Genomic DNA, 13,049 nt, shown 5'->3' on the forward strand with positions numbered 1-13,049 from the left:
TCAAATTACGTAATTGCCCATTTCTCTGAATGTGCTGAATCCAGGGTGGTATAGAGCAGCATTAGTGGATAACGAAATTCCGTAATTGCCAATTTCTCTGAATATGCAGGATCCTGTGTCATGCAGGGCAGCAGTATTCATGCGCATTTCGTATAACGTTCCTACATTCCAAAAAACTCAGCTAATACGAAAAATAAGGAGTACGTCAAATCAAGGAATATTTCGTACACGGAAATAGCGTCAAGTAGAAAATTAGATGGGTCTACACGTGATTTACAGAATAATAAAGAAATTTAATGGGATCTATTTTTTTTTCATGAGGCGGCAGAATACAGTGAGCGAGCAAATAAAACGTCACTAGTTAACGAAATTTCTAGCAATTATTGATTTGACTAATTTATGTCAGAAATGAATTGATTGGATACGGTTAATTGAAATAGTACAAGTAGTGGGTATAATTTATGCCATATGCTTAAATTCCTATTTAGATAATTTGTTTGACATCTTTTTTGACGGGACTATATTAACGTTACGCGGAAGAATACTTCGTGCGAAGTCCTGTTGTAGAGAACTTATATGCGTGAACAGTAGCTAACCGTGCCATAGTGCAACTGATGCTTCATCCGTGAACAGTGTGAAGAGGTAAGTTGCTGTTCGTAATACGTGGGTGCTGTGGTGGAGGTGATTCCCTGATGAGCTTAAAAGTTCCTAACAACGATGAAAGGTAATGATATACAGGGTGAGTACAAAGTTTTGCCTTGTTTATAAAAAATTATAACCGTTTGACATAATTAGTTACATTTGATGCCCTTAGATCGGTTAGTGTTACTAGTTGTTTTGATCAATACATGCAGCTAGTGCTCAATCACCGACGCGGTCAGTTAGGTCACGTTAGTTGCTGGTGAAATGGCGTCGAAGCAGAAGAAAGCGCAATGTGTGCTTTGGTTTCACGAAACTTAATCGGCCATCAGTATTCAACGTAAATTTCGGGCTTATTAAGGACGCAGCCTTCCTGACGTTAAATCAATAAACCGAAGGTGTGCAACGTTTAACGAAACAGACAGCGTCGAAGATCACCTTCAACAGTTCGTAGTGTTCGGCAATAGTTTCAACGGAGTCCCTCTAAATTAACTTGTCTAGCAGGATCACGTGAACTTCAAAGATTCATCAAAGGTGTAGGTTGCATGCTTACAAAGTGCAAATCGTGTAAGCCTTGCAACCGAATGATTTTCTGATATGTTGCTAATTTGCAACTGAAATCCTCAACAGATTGATGGCCCTAACGTTTATTTAAATATGCTTTACCGGTGAATCAACCTTTCATGTTAGTGGGATGGTAAATAGGCATAATGTCCGTATATGAGGTTCGGAGTCTCAACATTCTACTGTAGTTACAGCTTAAAAGTGAACGCTGCCTCATGCATAACAAGGTTTTTGGACCGTTTTTCTTCGGGGAAATATCAATTACCGCTAACAGTTACTTCGACGTTTTGCAATAGTTCATTCCCACACAGAAGAATATCAACCATGGATAATTTTCCAGCAAGATGGAGTACTCATATATCGCCCAGTGCGTGATTTCTTGGATGAAAAGTTACGTGATCGGTGAATTGGAAGGGGCTAATAACCGCATCAAATGTAAATCATGTCAAACGGTTTTTCTGTAATTGTTTAATCAGGGCAACACTTTGTGCTCAATTTTTTTTTACATTCGGTGGACGATTCGTGCGAATGATTGGGCGAGTTGGACCACGTGACAGGAACCCACATCGAACATCTCAGTGGAGAGATCAGTACGTGAATAAAATTGTCCCAGCAACCCTTTAGCAGTTATGGCCGGCTGTAGACAGCATGGCTCGATATTTTTGCCAACGACTGGATAAGTTATTCACAATGCTGTCAATCCCGAAGACACACAGACGTGAGCAGCAGGATTTTCGGTTGTACTGGATTATCGACCTAATTTTTCAGACACGCCTAGAAATTAGCTGTTTAGTTTACCAACAGCAACTAGTGCATTGAAACTCTCATGAGCCAGAGCATATTTTCGTATCCTTTCAACTACTAATGTTATATTGCGGCAATTGGCCAATATGGCGTCAAATCCGGTAAGCTTGTATCGGTCTGCTCCAAAAGTAGTTGCAAGGAAATTTAAGTATCCTATTGTCTTAAACTGGAAAACTTGTTCATGCCCTTAACAGACAATGGGACTCTGTAGTGTGGCCCCGTGGATGTTGTGAAATGTACTGAATCCTCATTGTGTGGTAGAATGTTGGAGAAATAGTATGTTTGTGGAAATTATCATTATTTTCTCTATGGAACCGATTTTGTGTGAGCGAATGCCTGAATGAACTAGATCATCGTGGATATCGGGCACTAATTGCCCCATTAACATATGCAGACATACAACCGATTAGCTAAACTATTTTATTTAGTTGGGTGTAGGCTGCTGAGTCATGTCGCCACTGCCAAGGTTTAGTGACGATGGCGGCATCAGTTGTATTGTAGCCGTCAATACAGTTTGTTTTGTAGCTGGAAGCTAGTTTCTAGTTTTAAAAAATTGCTGTAGAAAAGAAGTTTTGTTTTCTTAAACAAACCAAACTAACAATGAGGAAGTAAAAGTTAAAAGTTCTCGAAGGTGGCTGTGATCTGGCATTTCGATTTGGTAGGCTAATACAAATTAGTCTGTAATTAAGCACTCCAACCGACAACAGTAGTAAATTATTTTAAAAGTGATCTTTTCTCTGTTAATAGCTGCATTGACTGTAAAGTACTAAGAGAATGTTTTCTCTTTTCAGTTGCAAGGCTGTGCAAGAAAACTGGAAGCAGAGACAGTGTAAAAGGATTGGGTTTGTTTCGGGATTCGTGACAGTTCTTACTCAGTAAAATAATTACATGTAATATTGTAGAACTTTATTAAATAAAGACTTCCACAAAGTGATAGCAAGTAAAGGTTTTGTGAATATTAGCTAAGTGCCTTATCCTTACCCTACTTTAAGTAAAATTACTCAGAAGAAAATGACTGTGATATGTAGAGAATTTAATGTTGTTATTAATCTAGATTCCAGCACTCCTGATTCACGGTGAAACAACTTCGTTGATAGTAAAAGAAAAATAGCTTTGAGTTGTGCTTGTCAACATTGGAAGTCTGCAGTTAAAAACTGAAGAACAATGAGATGATACCAGTGTTTCATATTTTCAACGTTGCCAGGTATTCTGCACATAGATTTAGTTTTCTTGTCCTTGCAGACAAGTGGCAGCTACTGAACATTGACATGACTGTTATAAAAGTTCTTAAACATAAATACTTTAAATGTAGGCCCAACTTTTACAAGATTTCTTGGAACTATGAGCATTTTAATGGAAACACCATTGAATGCTTGGTATACAGATGATAAACATTGACATTTCAGGATGTGTTAAAATAGCTTGCAGATTAAGCAGTCAAGTTCATCATGATAGCTGCAGTTATGGAAATGGAATTTCATATTTGTTTTGGAAAAAGCCATACTTGTGGTGTGGTTGCACCTAATCAGATTTCCAATAAATTGAATTCCTGCACTAAGATTAGTCAAGAACACGACAGGTTTGTTATACAGCTGTCCATGAAGTGCCCAATGTCATTGGCTAGTGCATCATATACTGTGAATCATTATATGAAGCATGTTGTTGAAGAGGGTAAGTGCCAGTTTCTCATTAGCATTCTAGTGTGGAAATCTCAAGTATCAATATTGACATTAGTGCCAGTTATACTTGGCTGATGGGTATTTGCAAAAGGAGGGTGTAGTGTATATTCTTGTTTGTGCCTTTTATTTGGATTAAAATTTGAGGTAATAAAGGCTTTCTGGAAATTTACTGAGTAGTAAGCATGTATTTTCTAGTGTCAAATTGAAACGTAACTGCAAAGTTACAGGGTAATTTTCAAGAAGCTCTGGGTATCGCCAAAGTTGTGAGCTCAGCGCAAGGGAGACATATGCTAGACTCAGAAAGAGGGTGGGGTGAGTAGTCGGATATGGTTCCAAGGCTTCGTGCATTGGTAAGGGAATGGGGTATGACATTAATAGTAATGTTTCTTAATTGAATTGTGAGAAGGGAAGTGCAGCAGTGTAACACTTATAATAAAATGTGAATCCAGTTAGTACATTTACCTTGGCACTCAAGTGAGGACGCGACGTCAATACCAAAGGTTTCTTGGACATTAAAACAGAAGTAACGTTCCCAGGCAAATTTTTTTCCCAGGGTGTGCAATTTTTGCATTCTTCGTCTAAAAATGTTGCTTTTGATGGTAGACCCGACAGGTATAATTAAAACGGGTACTAGAAATAACTTTGTTACTTACGACTTTCACTACCTTTGCTTGCTCTGTAACCATATGGTGGCACAGTAGTCTGGCGATAGAAATTTACTTCCCTTGAGCAATCTTTCTTTTATTTCCAGAATTCTATGGCAGTGGTGCTCCAGATGTGCGTTTTATACCCAAGTCTAATGAAATAACTTGCCATAGTATGTCTCAAGTTGACTTTGTAGAATGATTTTTACTTAATTAAAATTTTGGTCTGAGAGTGGAGTACAGTTTGACTAACAGCAGACAGAGTAAGGTCATTTCCAAAATTTAACACCGATCTGGGAAGTCCAGCATAGCATTTCTTGTAAGTACTGCTTTTATCAGTTCATTCTTTATATATTTCTTTAGGGTTCTGCAGTGAACAAGAGTGCCTGGAGGTGTGTGGTTGCTAATGGTGACTGAGGGCCCGTTAAGTTATTGTTAACTCTTGTTTCCTTTATTCTGAGAAAAACTTGCCAGACAAATGTTGTTGCTGTAAACTTGCAATGAAGCTAGTGATAGTGTAAGCTGACACTATATGTAGTGATATATTGCTGTAATAGGTTCATCATAAGAATAAACCCGATGTAATCAAACACGATCATTGGTCGGAAGTGGTGGCACGTGTACATCGTGTTACTCTTTGAAGTAGGTCCTACTTATGTATCAGGTATCTTATTACTAGGTTATGTTAAATGAAACTTTAAGATATCAAATGTATTAACAGCCATTAACGTTTTTCTTAATCACACTGTAGCTACGTAGTTTTTACTTCAAAAATAGTGTAATAACAGCCTCTGCAGTGTTGTGCTCTGATTATTGCGCTGTTAATGCGCAATATGAAATTGGCAGAGGCTGCTTTCTGTTGCGTAGTGGAACACAGTTCAAAAGTGCCAAGAAATAGGCTCATAAATTTACTGAGGTAGTTGGCTTTGAAGTATCTCCAACGAAGTATACACTGCAGTTGATAAACTAAAACCACACTGTACATGTAGCACAGTCAGTAGCATAATGGTATGTGAACCAAATGTGGTTATTCATGCATTGGTTCAGATATCCCCAGAATCATTCTATTTTTCCTCTCATTCAATCTGAAATAATTATATCTTGTTATTTATTATGAATAATGCACGTCTCCTTGTTTCTGATTACATATGGGATGTAAAATTCCTGTTTCCATTTCAAATACAAATTCTTAATTATCAATCTTTCATGAAAGACTGTCCATAAAAGTTGTTTAAGAAAACATAACTTCATTTTTTAAAGAAAAAATGAAAATCCAAATCCTCTTTATTTGGACTATGTCCATTGTTTACTACCATAGAGGTAGTAGATATGTATTGTGGAAACATGAAAGACGATCGTTTTCACAGCATTGTGCACATGATCAAAATGATGCATTTTTACATTTGCTACTGTGTCATTACAGTATGAAGTCAACAGAAGTGATCTGCAGCCTAGCTGTGGGATTTGGCCCACGAAGTAACAAGACTATTATCATGCTAGACGTACTGGAACTAATGCACACAGCTTTTTCACGCTGACAGGATATAGAATGGCTTCTCGTAAAAGAAGAGAGAATGCTTCACATGGCTGGCTTTGTGGATTCTGTTGTTGATAGGCTCATTATCAACGTAGCAAGTGACATTTCCAGAATTGAAATGTTTTCGGATAAGGAAGGAGCTAAGAGATCACCAGATGACTGACTGTAAGTAATATCTTCAGTATTTCACTATACGGAGAAATCCTTCAATACTCCTATGTTATACACAGCTTATGCAGAAAAATTATCGCAAGGTTAATTCAGGAATTTTCATCATTCTTGTTTTTGAGTACTATAGTGTGTTAGCTGAAGTGTTGCAGTTTCATCTAGTCTTGTAAGGAGCATATTGTGGGATATTTGCAGTATATTTCATCCTGCTTAAAAGTTAATGACATTTGAAGTTGTATTGCTCCTCTGATCATATCTTTATGGGTGATCTGTAACTGGCCGTGCCACTGCAGGCAGCTGACCGGTCAGTGTTGTCAAAATTAAATGCGCTGGTAAAGCTGTTGTCCCATATCATTACTAAATCAATGTGCGTGTGATGCATTGCACAAAACTTACCCTTATTATACTTGACAGTACTCAAAACAGCTTGGCTGCAGTCCCACATGAAAAGGAAATCCGATCCAGCAAATGTGGAAGAATACGTAGTACATTGTTTATATCAGGTTTAATCTTATGATGAATGGATTATAGGTGGTAATTTTGTTGAATACTTGAACAAACCAAACTGAAAATTCATTTGGAACAAGGCTTCTCCTTACTGTGTACTTACCGCTCACCCAGATGAAATTAACATCGCAATTTGTTCACACTACATTGACTCCTTTCGCAGTTCAGGAGAGAACGTCAACTTCTTAAAGTAAGGCAACACTTAAGTGTTGAACAATTTATGAAAGTATTTTCTATAATACAAAGCAACTCATTTTGATATCTAATTTTCTTTCCTTAAATCTGCTTTAGTTTGTGAAACCTGCAGAACATTGTACATCAGTTTAATGCAGGATTCACACGACATAAGAGTGCATAATATTTTGCAGTTAGCAAGCTTGTGCTAACTCTGTCTTTTGTTCCATTATCAAAAGAAATGGCTCTGAGCACTATGCGACTTAACTTCTGAGGTCATTAGTCGTCTAGAACTTAAAACTAATTAAACCTAACTAACCTAAGGACATCACACACATCCATGCCTGAGGCAGGATTCGAACCTGCGACCATAGCGGTCGCTCGGCTCCAGACTGTAGCGCCTAGAACTGCACGGCCACTCTGGCCGGCTTCAGTTATCACATTGACTACATGGTAAGGTGAGTAAGCTTGCAGCTTTGATTTTGTAGAGCATAGCACAGTAGATATTTGGATAGCTGGATATGTCAGGCTTGTTCCCTAAAATTGGAATGCTGCAGTAAGGCAAAAATATGTAAACTTTGTAAAGTTCTGGAAACTTACGGTTCTATGTAAGTGGACAATTCAGTAACTCAAAATTATCAGTACAATCTGATTGGCTTTTGGAAATTTAACATTGCATTTCAACACAGCATAATTCTGTGGTAATGAAAACATGTTTTTAAAATTATTGCACCATCAGAAGAGCTATGCAGTTACCATTTAAATAGTTAATAATGTAACTTTAAATGTTGTCTTCCCATTTGAGTGTATGAGAACGAGATGCGAATATTAGTCAAATGCAATAACTATCCCCATTAAATTTCACATAGATATATTTTGTAGTTTTTCATAAATATGTACACAGCTTGAGATACACAACAGAACTAAAAGCTAACATGGACGCTCGGCAGAGCAATAAGAGTCCAAATATGGTGTTAATCGTGGTCGATACAGCCTATCAACGCCACAACTTATATTTTGAAAGATGTGTTGTTGAATAATTATAGCAGTGTTTGGTACTTACTGAGCATTTAAACAATGCCGGTTATATTAGTTGCCTTTTTATCCATCCTGTTTGTGAAACTGCTCAATCTACTGGTCTAAAAGTGCTCGTGCTCATAGCTACAACTCCATTAACGAAGTTCTGCTCAAGGGCAGAAAGCATAACTTGTAATTGACTGGTTTTGAATTCTTTGGTCTTCAGATTTCAATTGCTAACTTATCAACTGATTGGGCTTCCAGAGCTCCTCCTGTTACATTCACCTGCTGAGTTCCTATATTAGGTATTAAGGTCTGATATGGACTAGAAGTTGACACTGGTCATATTGTGAGCCAAGGCTAAGAAAGACAGTAAAATTGTCAGTCTTGTCATTGGGCAGTTAGCCTAATACATGTAATAAAACTAGTTCTGCAGGGCAAACTTTACAGTTGTCATTAACAAGCAGTAATGGATAATAACTTGTAACACAAGCTATAGGGATTTAACCACAGAAGTAGGTGAGTTGATAAAAATAGTCATTTAATTCGGCAGTTATGTAGTGTTCGTGACAGCAAGAAAAGAAAATGTGTTGAAATGAAGTGTGTGCATTTAACTTGTAGCGCAGTTAGATTGAGTCAGCTTACATCTCATCCTAAAAAGTTTACATTACAGACACAGTTGTGACTCCTGGTTATTTGTGAGACGCAGTGGCAACAGCATTATAAGAAGACATGAGTATGAATATTATCATTTGTATTGATTTATAACATGGTTTTTTCAGTATTGAGAGCACATATTGCACCATAAAATTGGCAATAAATATATGCCTTCTTTGGTTTCCTCAGAACTGAGCAAGATATGAAATGGTAAATTACACAACAGAGAACTTGTGAATCTTGTACCCAGCATATTTTTACTGAAAAGTTTTAAGAACAATGCGGCTAGCAAACAGAAGACTTGATCTTCTGCAGAAAGACATGTATGATATACTTGTAAAAAGCAGTAATAATGTTGACTGAACAAGCAAGAAATCCAGTTTTATGCAACAATTGCTGCTACAGCTGATCCACAAAAGGTAGGTATCTAACACACTTCTGAAGTAATCCCATTTACAAAAACATTTGTATTTTAGTCGGGGAATTGTAAGACTGCAAATCATTGGACTGCATACAAAATTGAAAAGCTGAGGAAAGTTTCTAAGTTAACATAGACGTGCGTGACAATTTCCCATACTCACACTTTCAGTGGCATATACTGCTATTGTTCACTTATTCTAAAGTATAGCATCATGAATAAATTTGGTTTGTAACTGAATTGCCAAGATTTGGCTATTCTTTACAATACAGGGGCAGTCATGTCTCCATAATTAATGTTTCTAATGCAAAAATGTAGATTTTATTATTTAATGGGTAGAAGTGTAATAGAAATCAAAGATTGATCTTATACATAGCTTTCACTGCTGGGGCATTGGAATGAAGTTGTCAAGTTGGTAATAATATTCACAGCACTGTTGTGCCTGTATGTGGATGTAGACAGACTTGGTAATTCTTGCACAGCTAAACATTTTGATGAAACAGGGCTCCCATATTTGAAGAATACAAAGTGATTTGCAGTTAACCAGTTCTGGGTACACAGGGTGCAATCCTACAGACTGTACTGACAATGTTTCTCCAACAAAATAAATTAGCATTGTGATTATTAAACTAACAAATAGGTGTCATCTGCAAGAAGAATAAAACAAATCGCAATATGAATTGCATACATGCACTTAAATATATCAATAAAAGTAATTAAAATTGTATTTTGATCTCACAAGAACATTATCACAACTTTTCAGATTCTTAGGTAAAAGAATAATGCAGTAGGCACCTTTTAGGAGACATTCATTAAGTAGCATTGTATTCAGTATAGATTCATATTGTGTAAACTGCATTCCATCAAAATGATGCTTCATAATTTTAATACAAAGAAACTTCATGAATTTGTCACAGTTGTATAATAGTCTGTATCTAATAATTCAAACACGAGCTATCGCACAAGGACAGCAGCAGATGTTTTTATATTAAAAACAGGTAAGTAGAGGTATTGTCCATTGTTGACATGGATGTACAGTTATTTGGTTTGGTGCACAATCTCAACTCATTGAGCTTGTATACCCTCCATTGTAACGACAGCATCAAGTATTACCTTGGACAGGGAGTGAATATCATTGGCTCTTTACTTGAAGCAACAAACAAACAAACAAAAAAACTCTCTCTCTCTCTCTCTCTCTCTCTCTCTCTCTCTCTCTCTCTCTCTCTCTCTCTCTGCTGCAGTGTTACTGTAGTGCCCTAGGTCAAAGCATCGTGGCACATCGCGAAAGTGGAGTGTAACACAGTACCACATGCTTTGCAGCAGTGGAACTGTTACATTTGTGTGGAGCCAATACAGAAAATGGCTACAAATGTTTCCACTGCTGCTGAAAACAAGTTACTTTGTAAATCGGTCTGTAGTGGTGTGCTTCAGAATTTTGGCAGTGATTTCAGTATGTACTAGGTCCACGGATGCCCTGAAGAACAAATTAAAATATGACATGTAGGTCCCCCTCCCTCCCTATCTGCAGGTTCGATATGCATTGTTACAAATGTTTCTTCTGTAAAGCAACTAAATAGAATTGGAAGCAGGTACGCTGTGAGTGGTGATTATCCCTCATGAGGTAATAGAAAAATTCTAGACAGCAAAAGCTTAGTACAGTATATCTAGTGATAATACAGGAACAGAGTGGAGTAACAGCTGAAATACATTAATAGATTGAAAATTTTTATTGCTTGTGGAGCTCTTGATAAAACTCACTTATGTCTGTTGTGACAGTGCAGGATAAATTAGCAGATCAAACAAAGATTATTTGGATAACTGCACGGCATTGATTACTTTGCTGCAACTAGAGAAGGAAGAAAACAAACACAATCTACTCCCCCCCCCCCCCCCCCCCCCCCTGCAAAATTAAACACAATTGCAGAAAAGAGAAGGGAGCTGTGAAGTTACATAGTGATAGCAAATAAATCTATAAATAAAACAATGACACTGTCACAGAACCATTCAAAGGTGTGGAGGGAGAAGAGTTGGTAAATGATAGGTACAAGTTGCTTCCTAGAAAATGTCAGAAATATTTTTTGCTTCTGTTCATGTTTGCAAGCAAGTTTTTATTCTGTTAACTTACGTAGATAATACAAATAAGACACATCTACTGACTAATTAATAGAGGGGTCTGACGGCCGGTATGTGCGACTGATTATCAGTTAAATTTCCCTTTAACCAATGACGCAATTGCACATTGAGATCAACGGAAAGTGGCTGAGAACCACTTATTACAAGAAAATTGACGAGAACCGAACATTAGACCAAACTTAGGTCTGCAAAGAAACTGAACTGATAAATTGAGGTTAAAGCATTGTCGGCAATTCAGTGTGGGAAGGACTTACCATCGTAACACTATCCCCTGTTGTGCCACTTATTTATAAATCTGATACACAGTTGTTTCGCTCAGTGAGCTGGCAGCATGACGACGACAGCAATTAATTCTGTTTAACAACATGAGCTGAGCTGCCAACAAATGCAGTGTACGACCAAACCAGTTAGCACCGATACTTGGTAACTGAAAACACTTATATTGTTTCAGAGAAAATTGTCTGTGATAGTGATAGTTTTGCTATTACGGTATTTGGAGAATAATGCATAGTGATGGCAGTTACAGTTATGTTACATTAGACCTAATCATTAAGCCTTGCCTGTTGGCCAGTATGTGCAACTGTTGATCAATCAATTACTCCTTTCAGTAATGGGATTGCACATGGAGCTGAACAGAAAGTGGGTGCGAGCCACATATTACAAAATAACCTGAGGAGGATCGAAATACATGGAACTTGTTTCTGCTGTTGGATTGAGCTGATAAGTTGTTGAGGTGAAAGCATCGTTTGTGACTAGATGTGAGAAGAAAGAGCCCACAGAAGACTCTCTCTTGTTGTGAGACTTAAATGACTATAACTTGGAGAGACAATTGTTTCTCTCAGTGAGATGCCGTGTGAGAATGACGGGAACCGATTATGCGGAATAGCATGGGCTGAGCTGCCAACCAATCCAGCGTAGGACCGAACAAAATTGGATGGATACTTGGTAATTGTACTTAGTGATTTTGTTTCAGAGAAAGTGGTCTTTGATAGAGATTGTGCTGCATAGTAATGGCAGTTAGATTTTTGTTGTGTTAGATCTAATGATTAACCAAGAGGCACTAGTTGTGGATGTCAGCTCCGTTCATATACTGATTGACATCTTTTGTAGATTTGTCAGAGGGTAGCTCAACTCAAAGGTGTAACCCCTCAGTGATACATCAGCAGTTGTCGTTGCGATGGAATTTTAAGTGTGTTAGTGTGTGTGTGTGTGTGTGTGTGTGTGTGTGTGTGTGTGTGTCAGGTGATAAGTCTGAATGTATTTTGAGTTGAGAATTTTGAAAGTCCTAGGTATGGCAAATAATGTGTGTTTGCATTACTTCTTGGATTTTTGCTGTGTAATTTTTGTGGATTTTTGGTTGATTTAATCATCAGTACGTGATAGAATGGCGAGTGTGAAGGTTTCTTCTGTTTTCTTTGTTTAGGCAAGTTCTTTAATACGCATTGTTAATGTGTTTGCTGCTACTCGTGTGATAACTAAAAGTAACGGATATTTTTTCGTGAGTGAGTCTGTGTTGTGAGAATAACGTTTATGTCTGATGGAGTGCACCTGCATCATTAGCTGTTGGAAAGAACTTGCAAATGGCAGCATGGTAAACAACTGTCTGACAACAGGTGGAAAGTGAATCTCTACTGTGGAAATGTGAAGAAGACGTTTGATGTTGCTCCTTGATGGTAGAAGTGTGAATGGACATTTGAAGAAATACAAAAGTGATGCTGTACTGAAGGCATTGAAACATCAGACCAGTTAGAAGAAGAACACGAGTAACTTTGCACCGTGTGTTAGAGGCACAAGTGGAAGAACAGTATGAATACAGGTTGCCTCCTGATGCATGAAACATCTCACACAGGGACAGTGGTTGTTTTCTTGATGCAGGCTAATTTGTGTTAGTTTTGCTTGTGTATTGATATCCTCTTCCAGAAAAAGACATACAATGCTTTGTTTGAGAACACAGATTATTGGACAGAGATTTGAAAGAAGTTATGTCATGAATGCTTGGAAATGAGTTTTGAACAAAAGAGATATATCCTGTTGAGTTTTGGAGATTTCATTTGGCAAGTGTTAGTGGAATGGCAATGAGATTAAGTTGCTGGTAATCCCAAGCTCTT

At 37.6% G+C, this 13,049-nt stretch overlaps 1 long non-coding RNA gene across 1 annotated transcript; it reads left to right on the forward strand.

Moving 5' to 3' along the window:
• Window positions 1–648: 648 nt before the first annotated feature.
• LOC126425039 (uncharacterized) lies at window positions 649–11,996 on the forward strand. Its single transcript, XR_007576253.1, has 4 exons — window positions 649–4,649; window positions 5,754–6,032; window positions 8,580–8,809; window positions 11,550–11,996. It is a non-coding gene; the product is annotated as an uncharacterized LOC126425039 (long non-coding RNA).
• Window positions 11,997–13,049: the final 1,053 nt, after the last annotated feature.

This window comes from Schistocerca serialis, chromosome 10 (genome assembly GCF_023864345.2).
Source record: "Schistocerca serialis cubense isolate TAMUIC-IGC-003099 chromosome 10, iqSchSeri2.2, whole genome shotgun sequence".
NCBI classification, from domain to species: domain Eukaryota; kingdom Metazoa; phylum Arthropoda; class Insecta; order Orthoptera; family Acrididae; genus Schistocerca; species Schistocerca serialis.